This window comes from Camelus bactrianus, chromosome 23 (genome assembly GCF_048773025.1).
Source record: "Camelus bactrianus isolate YW-2024 breed Bactrian camel chromosome 23, ASM4877302v1, whole genome shotgun sequence".
In the NCBI taxonomy this organism is placed as follows: Eukaryota; Metazoa; Chordata; class Mammalia; order Artiodactyla; family Camelidae; genus Camelus; species Camelus bactrianus.
The window spans coordinates 8,466,455-8,488,017 of NC_133561.1; the positions used below are offsets into that span (position 1 = coordinate 8,466,455).

The 21,563-nt window shown below is 36.4% G+C and overlaps 1 long non-coding RNA gene across 1 annotated transcript in view; it reads right to left on the reverse strand.

Moving 5' to 3' along the window:
• LOC123614017 (uncharacterized) overlaps positions 1–21,321 on the reverse strand; it is a 103,159-nt gene extending 81,838 nt beyond the window's left edge. The window contains exons 1-2 of the long non-coding RNA XR_006721485.2: positions 21,148–21,321; positions 9,190–9,250 (exon numbers count right to left, since the gene is read on the reverse strand). This is a non-coding gene — a long non-coding RNA (uncharacterized LOC123614017). The remainder of the gene's footprint in view (positions 1–9,189; positions 9,251–21,147) is intronic.
• Between the last annotated feature and the right edge of the window lie 242 nt (positions 21,322–21,563).

A 21,563-nucleotide genomic window follows, 5' to 3' on the forward strand; every position in this document is an offset into this window, starting at 1 on the left:
TTTTGTCAATTTCTTATGCTTCAAGCCTTTTCACTTAAGCATTTGTGAGTCTAAAAAGCAGAGGTTACTCTGATTTCATACTTACTAAATTAAAGCTTGAGGTACATTTCAAAGCCCCCTCTCGTTTCTACCATAAGTGATTGATGGGAGGCTTTATATGCTGAAAATGATATATAATCTACCTGCTTGAGTTTGTGAGAAACTGTCTTTACCATTGAACAATTACACCTTTCAGGATCGTTACTTCCAAAAGTTGGATTAATTTGACTTTGGCTCAAAGTAAATGACTATTCATATTCCTTGGTCATTAAATAATTGTATTCTGGTAAAATACCTCTACTAGTTAAATGTGCATAATTAGATGTCATTTATATGAAATCAATAAGGAAATCATTATTTTGATTTCTATAATTGAGTTAATAACTTTAACCCAACACCTGAGTGCCTATAATATACAAGGTCCTATGTAAGTACCTGGGAGAAAATACTGTTTATTGATCACTTAGAAAGATAACCTTAGAACACCAAGCCCATGGCTTTCAACTTTTTTCATCTTCTAGTTAGTTGCTCTGTATTCTTACTGGGTGACCGAGGAGACTTCCTGGGCCGGTCATAAACTCTCTCAGGCAAGCTTGCCACGTGGGTCCACACAGCCGAGCTCCCCAGCCCGTCCAGGACAATCACATGAGCAACAAGTCAGTTGTTTTGGGGCAAAAGTGATACTGGAGTCTAGACAGATAGTGATCTAGGTTATGCAGTAACAAGCCATTTGAAGAAAGACTTGCTGGAATTTCGTGGCTCACACATGACTTTAACGGAAGGAGCCAGATAACAAGCCTTTAGTAGTATATATTTAATAGTCGCTTTGGGAGAAATAAAAAGGAATAGAGAGAGCCCAGAAAACTGGTGTGTTGAAGAAAACTTTCACACAACTCAAACAGTTTTAAGTATGACTGAGAAAGACTTGATGCAACAGAATCCCAATTAAATGTCACTACTGTTTACACTGCATTAGGTAATCTTAGAATGAGGCTGGCGCTAAGCCAATCATTTCATTTGAATAAAATGACTCAGGGAAAAGATCAGATGGCGGTAATGCCCTTAAGTACCAAGAGAAAGGTGTAAGGGTGACAAAGAAAACAATTATAGGTAATATGAAAACTATTTCACCAAGTAAACTGCGGGAGTGATTACTGGAGTATGGAACAGACCAGCAGCCAACAGAATAGAAACGGACTACTAAATTATCAAGAGTATTGTCCTGATTTTTTAAAAAATTAAAAAAACAAAAACAATGTGGGCCTGGACAAAACTGTCCTGTAACTAAGAGCTGACATGACCCTTGTTACCATAACATAAACCCCTGACCCCTGACCCCTAACCCTAACCCCTAACCCTAACCCTAAAATTAAAGAGACTGACAACCCAATGTTGTTCAGGAAGTGATGCAACCGAAAATCTCATACAGTATTGGTTAGAATGTAAATTGGTACAACCACTTTGAAAAAAAAATAGAATTAGCTTTCTACTTAAGAAAATCAAACAAAAATAAAACAGAAAAAAATACCTATTTTGTGAGTAGAAATTGTATTTTTACTCCTAGATGTTTACTTGAGGGGAATGAAAGAATATGTTAACAAAAAGATTGTATAAGAATATGTATAGCAGTTAATTCATAATCATCAAAAATGGAAAAATGAAAAATTGGGCAGGTGGCCATTAACGGAATAATAGAAAAGCAAAAATGTATATTCAGATAATGGAATATTACTCAGCAACGAAAGGAAACACACTACTGAGACCTGCAACAGCTTGAATGAAGCTCAAAAGCATTATACTGAGCTTAAAAAGCTGTAGAAAAGAGTGCTGGATGATTACACTTATGTAAAACTAGAACACATCTGTCTATGGCAGGGAAACTCTAACGTATAGGGTACGGAAAAAACACAAGGAAACGTTCTGGAGTGAAGGTAACAGTCAATAACTTTACAGGAGTTTGAGTTACAGAGATAAATACATCTGTCAAAAGTCAGCAAATAAACAATTAATGTTTCCCATTCTCACCCCTAGCCTCAGACAACTTCTAGTCTATGATCTATCACCAAAGTTTGCCATTTGGGGACATTTCATATGAATGGAATGTACTATGTTAGTATGCAGTCTTTTACCTCTTTATTTCAAAGATGTTAGCGTCACCATTAACTGTCAATAGCCTCAGAATGAGGGCACTGTTTCTTCATCTTATAGTTTAATTCGTCTAACACAATGCCTGTTACTTAGTGGGTACTCGAAAACAGAGTTGATGCACAGGTGAAAATCTGCCTCAGGTTATCAAGGGTGGAATAAGCATTCACCTTTCTGATTGAAAAGTGGTACTTCTGGTGCTGGTGAGAACAGTGGCTATATAACCCCTCCAAGAGAGGATAACTTTAATAAAATTTATTGTAGACATACTAGTAATAATCCTGTAAGAAATCTTTCCAAAAGCTTCTAACCACAGGGGCATTTGACTGTTTCTCATGTTCGGTATGTTCTTCTTTTGAAATATGTACATCATTTGTTCCTGTTGAAGATATGCCGCTGGTGTTTCCACACAGCCACTTTCTCTTTTTAACAAAGACTGAACAGGATGGATTTTTCCCTGAGGACCAGCTGCTGCTGTTTGAAGTGTTAACACGGACGCACTACTTTCACCTAGAGATGATGTCTCGGCATTTTTCTGTTGTGCCTTTTTCCTGGTCTCTCTCTTTCCCATTAATTCAGAGTGCATTTATATCATTCTGTTTGATCCAAATACAATCACATTTTATATATCAAATGCATTCACTGTATTTTATTTCTGATTTCTCATTGATTCTAGTGTCACAATATTTTCACTAAACTATGCCCACCAAATTGGACGATACTGATCATTCACTTGAATACACTGTCAGTGAAGTAGTGTGTACTCTTACACAGTACGGTGTGAGATAACAATTGTGTAGATTACACAATTATACAAGGTATAATTATAACTTCTGTTTGAGTGTGCCACCATCTTTCATTACCATATAGTCCAGTTTGATTTCTGCACCCTCCTTTTCTTTTTATTTCTCTAAGGTTGAGTCTGAGAAGTTGTACGTTAGGTTCCTTTCTACCAAAGAAATTTTCTTATTTTGCCAGGCTTGTTACTTAACTATATTTTTCTGCCTCACTACTCTTAACTGTCCCCTCTGTCCCCAGCCCCATTTCACCCTGCCACGGATGGTTACGTAGCAGATCTTTCTTCTGTTCGTTCACCCAAATTTCATCTTAAAACATCCTTCAACAAACATTCTTTTTTTGAAAAAATTATTTTTTTCTATCAGAAATTTGGATTCTATGGATATATTCCTCTCCTATTTCCTTATAGATCAGTTTATTTACAATACATAAAAGAAACATTTTCTTGCACAACATGAAATATGTTTGCTCTAACATCCTACCACGCAAGGAATAATATTGGATATTTGGATTTATGTAGGAAGAAATAGAGGAACTACAGAATCTTAGACGCTAGACAAGGATGGAACTGAAGATAGCAAGACAACAGGAAGTCTATCCTGGACTGTAAAATGAAATACTTTCTAAGTTACAATCATCTTAATGGGATCATCTCTTTCACCATCAAATGCGAATGACTTTGTGTACAGTGTTGAATGCTTTTGATTGCTCTTGCTTGAGAAAAGAGAAGGGGGAAAAAACTTTCCTTAGAAATCTTTGCAGCAACTTATAAGAAAATAGGGATTATTTTAACCCTTGAAGGAATCTCAGAAAGCATCAAGCTCTAATTATTTAAAGTAAACTCACCAATACAGTAACATTATCTTTCTCAATTTGAGTATCAGGGTATAAGAACCACTAAACTCATCAGATGTCCAACATCTGTTTTCAACAATGACTTCAAGAGAAAATTTATGGAAATCTTGTCTTTTTTACAACAACTTCAAAACATATATTCAGAATATCTCTCAAATTAATGCAACAATGCCCTCAAATGATTTATGTTACTAAGCTTATGATTTTTAGCCTTTGATGTAAGATATTCAATTCCTTCATCAAATGAATATTGAATATTTACTGATTTTCTACCACTGGGTGGTAACTGGAAAAATACTGGTATGATATATGTCCATAATTAAAATATTTAAAACCAAGGGCTGTCTTTATAAAACAAAGCAAACACATTCTTACTGAATTCATTTAAGTCTGCTTTGGGTTTTTGTTATTAGGATGAACTCAAATTACATTAAGTGTTATGTTAAATACTAGGGTAGTTGTTTTTATATGAACTTTCACTTAATGCTCCCAATAATCTTATGAAACAGTGTTATCACACCCATTCAGAATAGAAAATAGAAGATCTGAGAGTTGACGTAACTTACATACAGTTGACCACATAACTAAGTGGACGATCTGAGTCAAAGCCAATCGTCTTATTCCAAAGCCATGTTCTTTTATTGTCTTATCATGAACAATTTTTACTTAACCTCCCAAAGAAGTCATTATGCTTTAAAAACATGTCCAGTTATCTTTCTCTGCATTATTTTGAGCAATTACACAATTAAAGTGGTAGCAGCACTTCCCAGAGTGTATACCTTTTGGTTTGATGGAGGTTCTAAAACTCTCTCTCCTTAAAATGAAGTCTCCTGATGTTAATTTCCTCATATTTTCTTGCCTCACCTAATTCACTGTGCTGTTTTCAGGATCAAATAAATTAATACATGTTGGAGTTGCTGGAGTAGCAGTGAATTATTCCTGCTCGCCTCCCCAGCTGCTCGGGCCAGTTCAGAAAATAGATATAAAAGGTAAGTACTAAAACACAGATATATTTTTTTTAATAACTGGATTGAAGACCAAAGCTTGGAATTGAAATCAACAAATGTACCTGCTCCCAAATTTGATGTTAATTCCAACTAATGAGCTGATTAGAGCTGGTGATGAACTAAAACATGTGCACGAAGGACACTGCGGCCCGCCACACTCTCTGCCAGACGCAGAAAAGCAGGAGATGGATGAGAAGAGTGTGTTCTTTGGCCAGAAACCAGAAAGGAAGGCATGAGCTCTGGCCCAGCTTCCCAGTCATTTACAGAACATAGGAGAGAAATAAAATGACCCTTTTGGAAGCAAATCAGGTGCCACCAGAAATGCAGTCCAGGCATTGTGGTAGAGATTGCAAATTGTTGCACAGTATCAGTCCTCCTCCTCTTCTATGACAATAATACATGCATACACACATACATGCATACATACTGAGAAAATGACTTCTCTGGCAAAGTCAGCCATGTGGCAACGTGATTAGGTTTGGACAATGGCATAGGAGCAAAGGATATGAGTAACTCTGGATTTTGTCCTTATACTGAAAAGAGTGAGCCCTTCTCCTCCCCCTCCCTTCTGCCCACTCCAATCACGGGCTGGAAGGCGGAAGTGGGACACCTGTGATATTAACAAAAAGGCCAGGATGGACAGGAAGAAGTCTGGGAACCACAGGATCTGAGTATCAGCCCTGGATCATCTGCTCTGCCTCCTATGCTCAGGGTGAAATCATTTGTCACATGAAAGTCGTATATTTTGGAAGTCCTTGTTAGAGCAGCCTAGCAAACAGCCTGACTAATATATATAAGAACGATGACTATCGCTCCAATATTTCAATCAGGTAAGTCACCTGTTCTCCCATGAGCAGGAACCACTGAGATGGCGCTTCCCCCAAAGGAAAAATGCTCTATTATTTAGGATGGATTTTACCTTTAAGTAACAGAAATTTCAACAATTTAATTGTGATTAAGAAGGTTAATAAATTGTATCAATTTTTCCTTCCCAAGTTTGAAAATAATGGATAGAAATAAGGACCCAAGCAAAAGGCTAACAAGATATTATCAGAAGATACAGGTCTTTTGGTTCCTGAACATCCTGGTCCAGGTCCTGGTGGCCCTGTGAAACAACAGGTGTCATCAGAGTGAAATCATGCCTCCTGTGGATGACTGCTTTCTAAGAAAATCATGACTCAGTGGTTGAGCACATGTCCAAATCATTACTCCAAACACACCTAACACGCGAGTACTTCTTCTTTGCTAGAAATGAGTGTGTGAAGGAACTGGAGGAGGCCAGGGAGAGTACGCTAGCAGATATCCTCTGTGTATCTGGAAACAGCCGGTGTCAAGAATAATTCCCTCTTTCCCACTATCTCAAAGCTCTTGTCCTGTTAACTTATCTCTGTAAAATACTGGCCTATAAACAACAGAAATACTGTTGTTGTATGCTGTAGTATTTGAGGAGCCTTTCTTGGACCTTTAAGAGGTCTTTAAATTCATACAAACTACTACTCTGCAGCGTACTACTAAGGGAGAACTGACAGGCAAGATGGATTGTGTCTCCATAAGGCAGAAAAACACATCCAAACAGCTTGTTTACTAAATTGTTTCCATGAACACTTCAAGTCTGAAGATTTTACTTCCAATTTTCCTTTTCCTCTCAAATTGTATCTACCTTTTCTTTCAAATATGTTGCACCCGTGGTTCAGCAAAGACATTAAAAGTGAGCAGGAAAAACAATCTGATCTCAAACAGTAACTGGTGATTTTGGACTCTCATCAACTTGGCTAAGACAGAATTGGGTTTCCCAGAATTCCTTCCCTTCAATGGTTCCGAATCAGAATTGGCCAAAAGAAAAATATATATGAGATGTGGATAGTGGAAATAAAGCGTCATCCGTATTCTCTTGAGGTCCTAGTGATTAGAAGCAGGGAGAGCCAGCTGCAGGTGTAGCGAGTGGGTGGGCTTCTGCCCTCAGTCTACCCCAAAGTTAGAGGAAGATGCTGCAGCGTGGTCAGGTTCATGCCAGTCCTCATTCCTCCTGCCTTACATCTAACCCTTCCTCCTGGTGACCACAGCCCCAGGCCCACAACAGACACAGAGACAGCAGCCTTTCTAGACCCCACCATCTGCTTCCCTTCTGGGATTCCACTCAGGCAGGTGGAGATGCCTCACTTCCCAGATTTCTCTGGAAGCTCCTACTTGTCCACATGCTTTGGGGGTTAATAAGGGTTGGCTGGTGACTTTTCTCTGACAATCCAACTCTCCATTCCAGACCATACTTTCCCTCTTCCTCCCTTAATGATGTAAGTTCTAATTACTATAATAAATCAATTATTCTATAGTGTTCATAGTGTTGTTGCCTCTCTGATCAAACATTGAGTGATCCAGGAACCACAGACAAGTCCCAAATTGAATACAAATTCTCTAACATTACTGAATTCTGAGGGAGAAATTCAGTTGAAAGACTAAATCTCTTTGAAAGTTCCATTTCAAAGGAATACACCCCTAAAAGAGTTAATGTCTTAAATCAAAACCTATTGCCCTTGTAAGTTAAGGTCAAGGAAATTAAAGCCCTGAATTCAGACTCTCCAATTGCTTGTTCTTATTCTCAGCTAGAGAGTTTCTTGAATAACTGGGTAGAATTAGGTTTCTCTCGGCAAATGCAAGCCTGGACACCCTTCTTGGAATAACTAGGGTAACCCCAGGGCCTCAGAGAGTCTTTGACCAATCACGCTTCCCGTAAGTCTTGCTGAACAGGAGAACAAATGGGCACTAGAGGACACGTGGAAGTGAGTGTCATTGCCACTTGGTGAGGGCACGAGCAGCACTTTAAAATAAAACTTTGTATTCTGAAATAATTATACATTCACAGGAAACTGTGAATTTAGCACAGAAGGGTCTCATGTAATTTACCCAGTATTCTCTGGTGGTTACATCTTATCTAATATAATAAACTATCAAAATAGGTATTTGACAATGGTACTTTGTGCATATTTATATATATAGAGTTGTGTAATCACCACTGCAATCAAGATACACAACATTCCATCACCGCAAAGATCACCTCAGTGCGAACCCTTTATAGTCACACCACACACACACCCCCTCACCAGGCTTAAACCCTGGCAAACACTAACCGCTTTTCCATCTGGATAATTGTAAGAATGTTTTATCAGTTGAATCATATGATATGTGATCTTTTGAAATTGTTTTTTTTTTTCACCCGGCATGGTGTCTTTGAGGTCCATCCGAGTTTCTGCGCATATCAATAATTTGCTCCTTTTTTATTGCTGAGTACTATTCCATTGTTGGCATGTACACCTTTCTCAATTGGTTTATTTAGTCCATTTGCATTTAATGTAACCATTAAATGCTTAAGCTTACATCTGATGTTTTCTTTTTTGTTTACTCTTTGTTTTGTTTTTCTTTTTTTTTTCTATCTTCCCTTTCTAGCCTTCACATGAATTATTTGAACTTTAAAAAAATTCAATCTTGATTTCTTCTGTTAATGAATGCATTATTTGTAACGCTTTTCTTTAAAGTTTGCTTTACATTTACACTATATACACACAACTTACAAAGCATATTGGTGCTGACATTTTACCAGTTTAAGTATATAGAAATCTTACCTAAGTCCCTTGACCTTCCCCAACTTGTATTGCAATTGTCATAAGTATTTCCCCCATGCATATTTTTTAAAAGTGTGAGAGAAAAAAAGCAGCAGAAATTTAAGGAGGTGTTCATTACAAAGTGAGTGAGAAACCATTTTGCAAAGATTACATCAAATTGTGATGGGTCTTTTAAAACTCTACTTAGCTATGCTAAGGGATTTCAGTTTCTTTGGGTAGTAAATTGTGAAATATTGATTTTGCAGGAGAGAACATGTTAACAGCACTTTGGAGTACATGCAAAAATCAATATTTTACAATAATGAGAGTAATGCTCACATATACCGGAAAGAGGAAAAAAATGTAGGCTGTGGGAAAATTTTAGTTTGAAGTCCCAGAAATAGTAAGTGAAAAGCCTTCTAGAGGAGACAGGGGTGGAAACAGTTCACACAGAGAGGAATCTGAGTGAATAGAGAAAGCAACAGGGTCTTTTCCTAGAACCGGGATCTGGAGTTTAAATATTTGTTATCTGTGAGCTGAAGGTCGGTTTGGGTAGTCAAGATTTTGCTTCTAGCTTTAGAATGATTTCATACCAGGAGGAGCAGCGGGTGTTGCTTCAAGGCTTTGCTGCTGCTCACAGTTCAACGATCACAATTATTCATGAAATGACAAGGTACCACCTAAACAGCATTAAAATTAGTAAATCAGTCTAAATGCTCCTAGAAAACATTGTATTCCATTGTACTTACTGTCATGGTGTTGCACTTTGCTGTGATCAATCTTCTTTATTTGGGTATGGAGTCTACTTGCCTATTGAGAAAAAGTAAATTACACAAGAATCAAGGTATTGTAAGGGTGTCATTCAGAGCTGTCAACATGAGTAACAAATACAAATATTTACTAAGAAACAATTATTACAAAGTTCATTTTCACAGTAATATCATATAGTCAACAAGAGAGACATTTGTATGCTGGATACTCAATTTTATAATTTTCAAGTAAGTACAGGTTGAATATATTTATAGCATACAAAATAATTCTACAGAAGAGCACAGTGTTATAGATTCCCCAGCATCTGGGGAATATTCATTGTCCACTTAACGTATATTGCATAAGTTTCACAATTTAATATTTCAGTGACTAAAAGATTGGCTTAAATGGGATTGTTTACTATACTGAATTAAGCCAGATAACTTAATGATCTTTTTATAGTCCTCAAAATCGAAGAGATTCTTAAGACATAATAGAGATAAATGCAATTAAACAAAAATGCTTTAAAGCTGTTATTCTTAAATTTATTACTTCTATAGCTATAAAAACTCTCTTTATTTAAAAGGCTTTCAAATAAAAGTTATTTAGAGTATAACACATTTTTTCCCTAAATTCTATACCAAGCAATAAAGTAAAAGTACTAAACATGGAAATTAAATGAGACTAATGACATTTATTAGATTAAATATCTAATATCCCAGAAAGTAACGTGACTTCTTCAAAATAATAAAAATGGCAGGCTTGAAAGTAGAGCTTCTGACTTTAACCACAGTGTTCCTTCCATTATGACATCCATCCTGAGAATTAGCCTTCAAAAGAAAGAAAAAATATTTCACCTTGAGATAAAAAAGAGAAGAATATGGGTAAAGAGACACAGAAATGTTGATGTTGGGAATAAGCAATTTCAGTTAACTGAGTTTTGCAGACCTGAATTGTTTTTAGTAAAACAGAAGCTAAGATCCCCTGAAAATAGGTCTTGTAAAAAGTGAAATGTTTTGTAAAAATGGTCATAATTTTAGTAGGGAGAGAACTGGAGATGAATGATACGTATGTCAGCACTGAGTCCTTTGTAACTAACCTCGATCCAAACAGAAAACAAATGGTAATTCTAAATTCTAGTTTTGTCTGCAAATCTGATTACATGTAAACAAAAGGGAACTTAAGGTTACAACGTATGATCAAGTGGAATTGCAAAAAAGCCAGAGGGCTAAATGTAGGGTGAGGCTATGTGACTTGATCTATTAAAGCGTAATATAGTTGCTATAAAAATAAAAGACGATATGGAAAAAAGCAGACATTCATAGCCAGAATTAAAAATTAGAAACTTAAGATGTGGTGGATAGATAGATACACACACTAGATAGATAGATAGATAGATGAATATTATTAAGCCATGAGGAGGAAGAACAGCCTGCCATTTGCAACATGGGTGGACCTTGAGCACACTATGCTAAATGAGATAAGTCAGACATAGAAAGACAAGTACTGTATGATATCACTATACGTGGAATCTAAAAAAGCCAAACTCATAAAATCACACAGTAAAATGATGGTGGGGGTTGGCATGGAGGAAAACAGCCATTGTTTAAGGGGACCAACCTGCAAAGAGTACATAAGCCCTAGAGATCTAATGCACACCTTGGTGAATATAGACAACAATATATTATAATCATCTAACTTGCTAAGAGACTAGAACTTAATTATTCCAATCACTGCAAAGAAATAGTTATGTAATGTATCTAACACAGATGCTAATTATTGCTGCAATGCAACCATATTATAGTACATAAACATATCAGATTAACCTGCTGAACACCTTAAATTTACACAATGTTATGTGTCAAATACATTTCAATCAAAAAGACAGTTTTACCCAGTGTGTAATGCATATGTGTGGAGAAGTATTTAAGAACACTTGTAATAAAGATGTTTCTAAAAAGTTGAAAAAGAAAGGAAATTAGAAGCCTAATTTTAGATTCTAGGTTTGGAGTATTAAAAGTAAATAATTTCCAGTTGTTAACAATGTATGATAGATTCATTCTAAAGGATGACAAACCCAGGATGTAGAATAAGATGACTGGTTGTTGGTAAAGCAAGAAACAGAGAGGAAAAAGAGTGAACATATTTTGAATCAGTATTAACGACAGTTATTTTATAAGGACCACTGTGAACTAGATGCTGAAGCCCTCAAGAAAGTTAGAAACCCCGTATATTTGCTTGATGTTTGGGAGCGGGGACGTGGGTAAGTGTAATCACTTCCAAAGGCAGAAGGATAGAGTATTAACAGCAGCTGAATGATTACTTGGGATCCACAATGAATAGCAGAGAGAATGCAACTTCTGCTTCTAAATCCCCAAGTACAAGAGAGAAAAAAGAAGCAGCAGGTCCACTGAAGAGAGCTCAAGCCACAAGTCATACAAAAGGTTTAAGAATAGAAATAACAATTCAGGAAAAACAAAATCCATACTGGGATGCTTGTTGGGGACATTATACTTTCCACAGAGTGCAATGACAGTAAGGAGCGCCAAGGCAAACAAAAGGGGAAAACCCAGGAGGCGCGGGCTCAGACAAAGACGTCTCAACTGTGAGTAACTAGCAGCAAAGACACTGTCTAGGCTCCTAAGAACAAGAGGGAAACAAACGCCCTCTTACCCATTCATACAACCTGCCATGATCGCTGTCAACTGCACACTCCCTAAGTGCACGCTGAGCAGGCTGAAACTGGAATTTGGGTGCAACCAAGGGAACAATATAATAATCATTTCTTTTCAATCTCCTTTTTATTTAAGTTAATGACTGTTCATATTTAAAAAAATAATAAAGACCTCAAGAAAGGAGATGACTCCAAGTTCCACTTAAGACAATAAATGGATAAGGTTTTAAACGTTAATAAAACATGTTGTGTAAAATACTAACTGAAATCAAGAGAACAAGTGTCACATCACATCTTTCATGATCAGACCCAGCAAGGAGCACCGAGTTCAGTTCTGGGCAGCTCATGTAATATCTGCTTTATGTGTCCAGGCTGATGAAGGATCTGAAAACCTTATTTAAGAGGCAGATAGGAGAAAAAAAGAAGAAGCAGAAGAAGGACAAGAAGGAAAAAGAGAAGAAGAAAGGGAGAAGAAGGCGGGAGATTTAAAAACACTGAGCACGTTTACCCCAGAAATTAAAATTAAAGCTTTAGGAGAAGATATTGACTTCCTTCATTAACTAGGAGAATTTTTCAGGCTTTTTTTTTTTTTCAGGCTTTTTCAGTATCATTTAAGGGATGACAGAACAGGTTGAAGATCTACTTGGATGCTCTTTAGGTTAAATTATGCAAATATTTTCAAAACAATAAGGTGTGTAAAACAGACTCCCTGAAACTCAAGGAAAATAACTTGTCAGGATCATGAAGAAATCAGAATTATTGTAGTCAATGGTGGTATTTTAGAACTTAAATCACTAATAATCTCTATTCTAAATTTTTAAAAATAGTTCATTCTGTATTTGCGTAAAAAGTGATCTTTTGCAATACAAGTTTTTTTTATTACTTTCTCTCATTCATACACTTGGACCTGGATTATGCAAATAGAATGCCCAATGTTGAACTATTTATACCCAGCCAAGCTGTACTGTGCATACTGTGGGAAAATCTCAAATAATTCTAAAAGGCATCCATTTCTTCCTATAAATACAAAATCAAAATTTGTTTTCTTATCTAAAACAATTTAAAATAGGGACTTACTACTTACACGAGTCACTATTAAGTCAAAGTGTGTTTATTTTCCCACATATTAAAATAATGCAGCAAAATATACAACTTTCTAAGTCCCTGAAGATCATTATCACATCAAAATGTTTAATTATATAATGACTTTGTTTCCAATTCCTTTTCTTGCTTTAATCCATCTATCTTACACTGATGGTCTCAAGGTCCCCTGAGAATTTTCCTCCCAGACAAACCTGCTTCTGAATCCCTTTTCTATAGCTCTGTCCAAAGGACCACTGTTGGATATTCTTGAAGAAAATAAAGAGGTCACAAGTAGTGACCATTTATTCTTTTGGTAAAGTTTTGCTTTAGGATCTGACCCTCTTCTTCTCTATTCAGCTCTGGGAGTGTTTAGGATCAAATAACCTCCCCTACTCTCCACAGGGACAAAATATGACCCAGGGTAAAAAGTTAGGTTGCTCCAACCACTTGGTCAGAGCAGAGTAGAAAGTGGATGATATAAAGACTCTGTTGGTACCATATGAGCCACACCAGCCACACCTACCCCATGTGTCAGAGCCCTAACTAGAAGAAGGCTGTAAATCTCAAACATTTTTAATTGTCTGACTTTGATACCATGTGGAGAGAGCCTATTTGGGAATGAAACAAACAAGGACAAAAGAAGGAACCGGAGAGCTAGAGAAGTAAGACATAGACCTGAAGACATCACTGATTTCCTTGATGCCAACAGGTGTTACGTCAGGATCAGCCCCCTCGAACCAACCACTAGTGTGAGCCAAGAGTTAACTTCTTGCTTAAGCCGTTTGAGTTGTGTTATAGTCACTTACAATTGAAAAGCCTTGACTAATGTACCCCCTATACCCTTTTCCCCTTAGACCTAGAACCCAGAGGAAGCACTCTGCCATCCTCTGGGTCAGATTAGTTCTAATCGATCCCTAACTTCCTCCACCTTTCCTAACCCAGCAGAACCAAAAATGCATCCCATGTAAAAGGTGTTTCCCCAAATCTTAAGGTCACGTTGCTTTCTGTTGACACATGATTTTCCAAGGCAAGGCCTCAGATGAGAAGAGAGAAAGGAGAACATGGTAAAAAAATCGTATTTCCTTTTCTTCTATAGTGTAGAGTGATACTCACTTTTAACACTCTACACAAATTGATTACAAAACTAGATTTAAAACTTCTAGTATCCTTGCTTAATTTTGTGTATCTTCAGAGAATTTTTCCCCCTGTATTATACTTTTGTGTGGTCTTGACAGTCTCCAGAAAACCTCCCTGGTTAACCCAAGTTAGGATATGGGTGTAGAATGTGATCAAACATTAGACTCCCAGAACCTGACAATTCAAGTCTGTGGGCTTTTTTGTTTTGTTTTGTTTTTGCCATGCACTTCCAACCAAGTGAATGGGTTATTTCTCAAAGGGAACATAAACATCCAACTAATTTTTTAAAAAAATTTTTAATTAATCTTTTTTGGGGGAGGAGATAAATACGTTTATTCATCTATTTATTTGATGGAAGTGCTGGGGCTTGAACCCAGGACCTCGTGCATGCTAGGCATGCACTCTACCACTGAGCTACCCTCCAACCAATTTTTGCATTTCAAACACATGCATTTGTTTCGGTGTTCTATGGTTAATTCTGTCACCATCCTTTATTTATCAGCTTAACTACCCTCCCTGACTGGTGGTGTCTGCCTCACACCAGGGAGGAGCATAAAGTTAGTGTGAGAAGAGAGTACACAGCAAGCGCCTCCAAGCCACCCCAACTAGCACTAAAGTGCTTCTCTTCCCCATGATTCATAAACAGGTAGCTCACAGTGGGTCACACAGAGATACAGCAGAGACAAAATGTTCCTTCAACATAAACTAGTTTCACGATGGCAGTAACACCTAATTTGAACTTGCCCACTCTGTGTACCTTGGACGGTTTGGTATGTAGATAAGTTAGCAAGTGAAGTAGCACTGCGTGTTCACAGCTGAATTGATCATTTTCGTAACGGGTAATGTCTCTCTCTCACCTCCATGTCTATTCCCTGGCTATCAGGTTTAGTAACTGACATCAAGCTATTTGATTTCACATTGAGAGACTCATACAAATGTGAGGACAAAAGAGGGGTGACAGTTTCATATAAAAAAGCCAGGTATTGTTTATTAAAGTCGCTAAAGATAATTTTTATCACTGGCAAATTAAGTGTTTTTTCATAAACGAGCATCCTCCATTCTTTCTACCTACATTATCTTTACTAGCTATGTAATCACATATTTAAAATCTTTTCTTATTGTTGCCAGTTCATAAAATGATGAAATCCTTATTTGAATAATTTCCACCTATGAAAACTTCATTAATCATCCAAAAGCCAGCTCAAAAACACATCTTTTGGAAAGTATTACTTGTTTCATATAGTTTATGCTAATTTTTCATCCATTTGGCCTCTATAATTTATCATTAATTTAAATGTTACGATGCTAATTACATATTTCATATATATTTGATCAAATACTAACCTATAGGCTCCTTGAAGGAAGGGATTCCTGTGTATTCTATTTTTTACATCTGCATTTTAAGTATTAAGCATGGAACCTAGTAAGCTACTTACCCATGGAAGTATGTAAGCATCGATGAAGTATTTGTAACTTAAGTGTTGAGGCATGTTTCATTTTGGGAGCATTTGAACACTTTTGGAGGAGCCTGAACTTATTTAGAAAGCAATTTTACACTCTCAAATTAGGGATTTTGCCTATATCGACAGGAAGAATGATTTATAGACACACAGATGAATATAAAGGCAAAGCCACCTGTTGCCACACCTACCCACACAAAGTAAAATTTGCCATTGTCCATACATCTGAAGAAGCCATCCTTCTGGCCCTTCTGTAAAATAGGTTTAAAGATAATGACAAGTTAGATAAAAAGGCAATTCTAAATAAAAGGGATAAAGAGCAAGGAAATAAGTAGAATGTAAAATAAGGAAGTAACAGGAGACTTCAGCTTTTTTGTTGCTGAGATTTTTGTGGGTCAGAGGGATAGTAACAAATGAAATTAAAGTGTACCAGTAAAATCGCAATTTGTAAATCTCTCTCACTATCAGTTTCTTCCCAAAAAGTACAGTGACAATAACAACAACTTCGTAGGATGACTCTGGGGTGTACACACATGTCCACATACACATATTTATCAATATGTAGTATTATCACAGTGATTGAAGTTATCAAGTAGTAACAGCCCACAAAAAGACAACAAATAATTCAGGTAACTAGCAAGCATGTCCCATTCAGGAGGAAAAGCTACACTCCTGATTACTGTGTCTTTCCCGGTAACACTTCCCACACATGTGGAACTTGAAGGGGACTGGGAAATAGCCGCACTGCTCTCCGAACATTTTTGAACATCCTCATTGTCAAACCAAACATCCTAAAGTCAACAAAAGCTGCTGAGGGTCTCTGAGGCATTGGTTCTCTGAAATACCTTGGTAATGGAGGGAGCTCCTGGGGAACATAGTAAGCTCCCGAGTAACAGGATTACAGTATTGAAGTATCATGTTTATATGATGCAATATTGTAATTCTAGGCCCTTCCTAAAGGGTTTTCTCCTTTATTGCCCATCGTTTTAAAATAATAATGCCCTTGCCATCTGCAATGATGTCAGATTATACAGCTGTCACTCAGAATTATTCGAGTGCAACTTAAATCCTGAGACACTTAAAATAAATATCCTCCTTTTTATAAAAATCAGTTGTAATTCTTAGTGGTTCTAGATGCTCCTGAGGAACATAACACACAGATATTATTTCCTGAGACTTATCTGGCCATGCATTCGACATAGCATTACATCAAATTTGATTTACATAGATACTTAAGTTGATTTCCTAAGCCTAATTAAGAATGATTTTTATGATGATCTTTTAAGAGGTCACTGCATTTAAAAATATTCCTTGGGGGATTACCAGATATTTAGTGTTCAAGTACTCGGAAAAAAACATCATCAACAGCTTCAAGACATTAAACTAGCCTGTTTACCTCACAGTAATAGCAGTGGGAGGAAAATCCAGTTATCAGGTGTACCAGTTTTCAAGTCCTGCGTTTTCCCTTTAGCTCAGCGTGCCAAAATGACACTCCTTTTATTATGAACGATTACAACAGGCTACTTCAAGAAATGAGTTTTTAACACTTACATGACCCAAGATGCACTGATGCAAAGAATCTTATTATGATTGGGGAAGAAAAATTTTGGTTCTCACATGTCCATTTCCTCTACTGTTCACAACAAGGTTATTATTGTGAAACTTAATGACCTGTTCACAGTGAAAAACCAACAAAATACCTATATTTTCTTATATAAAGCAAGTTACTTAAAAGTATGCTTTATGACATTTTGTTATTTTCTTTTTTTTTTGTATTTTTATGTTTTGGTGCATACAAAGGAGTTACTTCTGGGTTAGGGGGTAAGAAATAAAAATGGATAAAGTTGCACCTAGGACAATGGATGAGAAGATAATGTTTTATCTTTATAAATGTTTCTAAGTTATAATGTTATAATGATTAGAAAATATTCTAAGAAAAAAACACAAAAAGTTTTGGCTAAAATATGTATCCAAGTCCCTTCTCACTTTCTCTTTCTCTCCATATAGACACACACACACACACACACACACACACACACACACATTCCAGTGATTTTCACATTCAGATGGACATATATAGCCTCCAGTGTATGTGTGATACAATATGGTTCATAGCCTTTTTACATCAGAATCATGGATGAATAAATGAAAAGGGGTTGGAAAATCAGACCTCACCATTACCCCTAAGAGTGGTAACCATCCTGCACTGGTTTGCCACCATTTAAAGGAACCAACAAGTCGGAACGGAACCACAGTGACGTCAAATACATATAAACACATAATTAAGGGGAGGCAGAAGCTAGAGGGAAGAACAAGACATATGCTTATACAATAGAGGTGGTGGATGAGAAAAATGACAACATCAAAGAAATTATAAAAGCCCTCAGGGAGATGCATTCAAAGTATCTAAACAATATGATGAAATTTAATATAAAAAAAACTCTTCAGATTAATTGAGAGAATAGTCACTGTTAAGATACTAAGCAGAGGCTTAGATAAACAGAAGAAATAGCTAAAAATACGGAACCAAAATTGTGAAGAAGGAAATCATGATGAATTTTTTTTTTAAAAAAACCTTGAGAGATACATACAGGTATTGTAATATATAAATTTAAAAAATTCAAAAAGAAAAACATCAGAACTTTATACATAATCTTCTAAGCCTAAAAAGAGAAAGAACGGTTTATTCACAAGGAAAAACAATGTGACTGCAACACAGGGAAGATCATCTACAAGGAGGTTAGTCCTGAAACTCAAGGATGCTCAGCTAAGCTCACATCCCACTGACAGTTTATAGTTTGTAAGAAAGATTATTATAAGATTCAAGGATTCAGAGAATATATCACCTACATATCTTATCTGAGAAGTATCAGGAAAAACCTAACCTAACACCTGCTAGTCAGAACTGAAAATTTCATCATAGGAAAAGAAAGGAAGGAAAAACGCTATGAAAAATGAATCTTGAAATTATTCACAAGTATACTTACGTTTCTACTCTAAATCTATAACACAGAATTGAATCAAAAAATATAATCATAAACTCTCTGGACGTGTATCTTACACTTTAAATATTTTTAATAAGAACCATTTACATGCAGAATCTAAAACAGATCCAGAATTAAATATACTATCCTCTCCCAGCCAAATCTAAGGACTGTACTGGCTGAGAGAGAAGTTTGAGAGTTGAAAAGAAAATAGGAAAATAAAGCTCTCCCAGAAGTGCCATTTTATTGGAGAGAGAAATGAAGAGGATTTTTTTTAACTGTCTATCTAGATGGGGGGAATTTTTTATCACTCATTCATATAACTATAGAGAAATATGTTTAATTTTGAGCCTCAGGAAAGATAAAAGTTATAACTAAAGACCTGGAAAACAGTAACAGAATTAACAGATGAACAAGAGAAATAGGGGAATAAATGTCATCATGATTAAACTAACATATAAGGAAAATAAAAATAAATAAATACATCAAGGGAAAACCATAAAGTAAAATAAATAATTCGAAAGTTAGGTCATGAAAGTATATTCAAGTGTCCATTACAAATGTTAACAACAATGTCCAATTACAACAAAGACATTGTATATGCTAAACAAAATTGGGTATAGAAACATACTTTTAAAGAGTAAAAATTGAGAGACGAGAGAGAGATGAAGGGGTACAAAAAAGTTATCAGGAAAACACAAATAAACATAGCAGTACTATATTTTTTCTAACATTAATATCAGAAAATGAAAAGAGAAAAAACATGGGCATAAATATATACAAAATACTATGAAACAAAAATACTGGCGTTTAAACAGTTTAGAAATGCAAGAGAAACAATAAAGAAATGGCTGTTTAAAATTTAATACCCCTACATTCACATAGAAGGATTCCTCTCTGATGGCCAAGAGCTAGAACTACTTTGTGGAACCATCTTATTTCATTAAAATAACCAGAGGATGCACTTGCCAAGAAAAAACATGAAATGAAATGAATGGCCAAACGAGCAATGCGGCCACTTGGAGCAACATTCTTACAGGACTCAGGAACCCAAATACCAAATTAAGGACAGAGAACTGGGCGAATGTCACTAGAAAAAGTTTCTCCTAGCCTCACATACTGTAAAAGCAGCACATATTGACATATTTGTTCTGTAACTAGTCATAGCACAGAAAAATAAGGCAACACAAAGATAAAGCTACCTTTTGTAAAACAGGATGGATACTTGTGTATGTGTTTGTGTTTCTCTGTGTGAGTGTGAAGGAATGAGGCTGGATGAAGCTTCTTTTATACTTGTAACTAGAGAAAGTTTTAAGATTTTCCCCAAAATGGAACACAAATACTGACTTTGTGCTAAGCAAAAAGAATAATCCTTTATCATTTTCTCTGTGTTCATTATTACATAAGACATATTTAATATGAAGGTGTTTACTATATATAAAAAACATGGAAAAAACAGCATAAGTTTATGTAGTATACAGGAATAAATTAAACGAAATGACAGAAATTAATAAAATGAAAGATACATAAAGAATAGAGCACTGAATAGATAAATATAAAGCAGATTATTTGAGAATACACAGAAGCTAATCTCATGAGATTGTTAAAGCAAAACATTTATTAAAATGAAGAAAATCAAGAATGCAAAAGACACACAGTCATAGACAGATAAAAGATGAAAATGATAATTCTACATGTAATACATTTGGAATGTTAAAGGAAATGCATGATTTAAAATTATAATTTAAAAATAACACCAGAAGACAGATTTCATTTAAATAGAACAATTTCCTTAGAAAAGACTGGAGCCATTTTTAAAAAGTTAACAGAACTGATGATTCTACAGGCTAATTCTGTCTAATATCTAAAGATATATAAAACCATTCTAGGTACAAGAACCATGAACCCTCCACAACTCACTTGTGATGCTGTCTTATATACCCAAATTTGATGAATACAATTAAAGAAAAATGACTACAGCCAGTATCATTTATTTGTGCAAAAATTATAAGTAAGTGCAGCAAAGGTATATTATCAAAAAACAAGTCATTATGTTCAGTAATTCGATAAGCGGGGCACCGGGCGGACGGGTGGAGGAGAGGGAGTAGGGTCTGGAAGATGGTGCTGTGCCCACCTCCAGCATAAAGGGACTTTACTTCTAAATGAGTGCCAGCAAAAAAAAAAAAAAACAAATAAACAAACAAACAAACAAAAAAAACACCGTTAAACCCTATAGCCACGACTGCCCGGTCCCGAAAGGGACTTAACCAGACATGACCAATCTTCACTATATAACAAGAAACATTGCAGTTAAACCCCCGCAATGGCTTTTTCTGTGTGCACCATGGGTAAGGACATGCGCAAAGGGGCCAAACATGACTAAGCACTCCGGGGACAAGAGCCCTCAATTAACCAAGAGACCCCCTCTAAGCGAGGGTCTAAGACAAAGGGGAGACAAAGACCACCGCTTTTTCCTCTCTTGGATCAGACCACCTCCCATTCTTGGGGACGTACTTTTCCTTTCCTTTTAAATAAATCTTTGAAATCTTATGCTACACAACGCACCACCTCCCAACTGCGACCTTGTCTTCCGGGTATGACAAGAACCGGGGTCTTTACCTGTTGGGGTAACAACTGCAGGAAATGCGCGCCCGCAATCACGCACCGGGTGAATCTGCAGGAAGTCAACGCACTTCACCGAAACGCCATTCTGGAATTAGGCCCTCATAGCTTTCGCTCCTTTATTAACTTTATCCTCTCAATATTGATCAGTAAGGCTATAAAACAACTGTATCCTCCAGAGGGTTCTGCAAAAAAAAGCCACAAATGAAGTGGCACAGATGTCAGACACTCACTTTTCAGTTGGCAAAGTTCCAACGTTCAAAGTTCTGAATTTCACTGTGCATAGTATACCAGACTGCGAGTGAAAATGTGAGTGTAGCCAGATTTCGTAAGACTGCAAGACACTTCCGAATTATTGAAAAATTGTGGACCACGTCACCCGGGAGGTTCTTTTCGTGGCTTCTGAGGCCCCT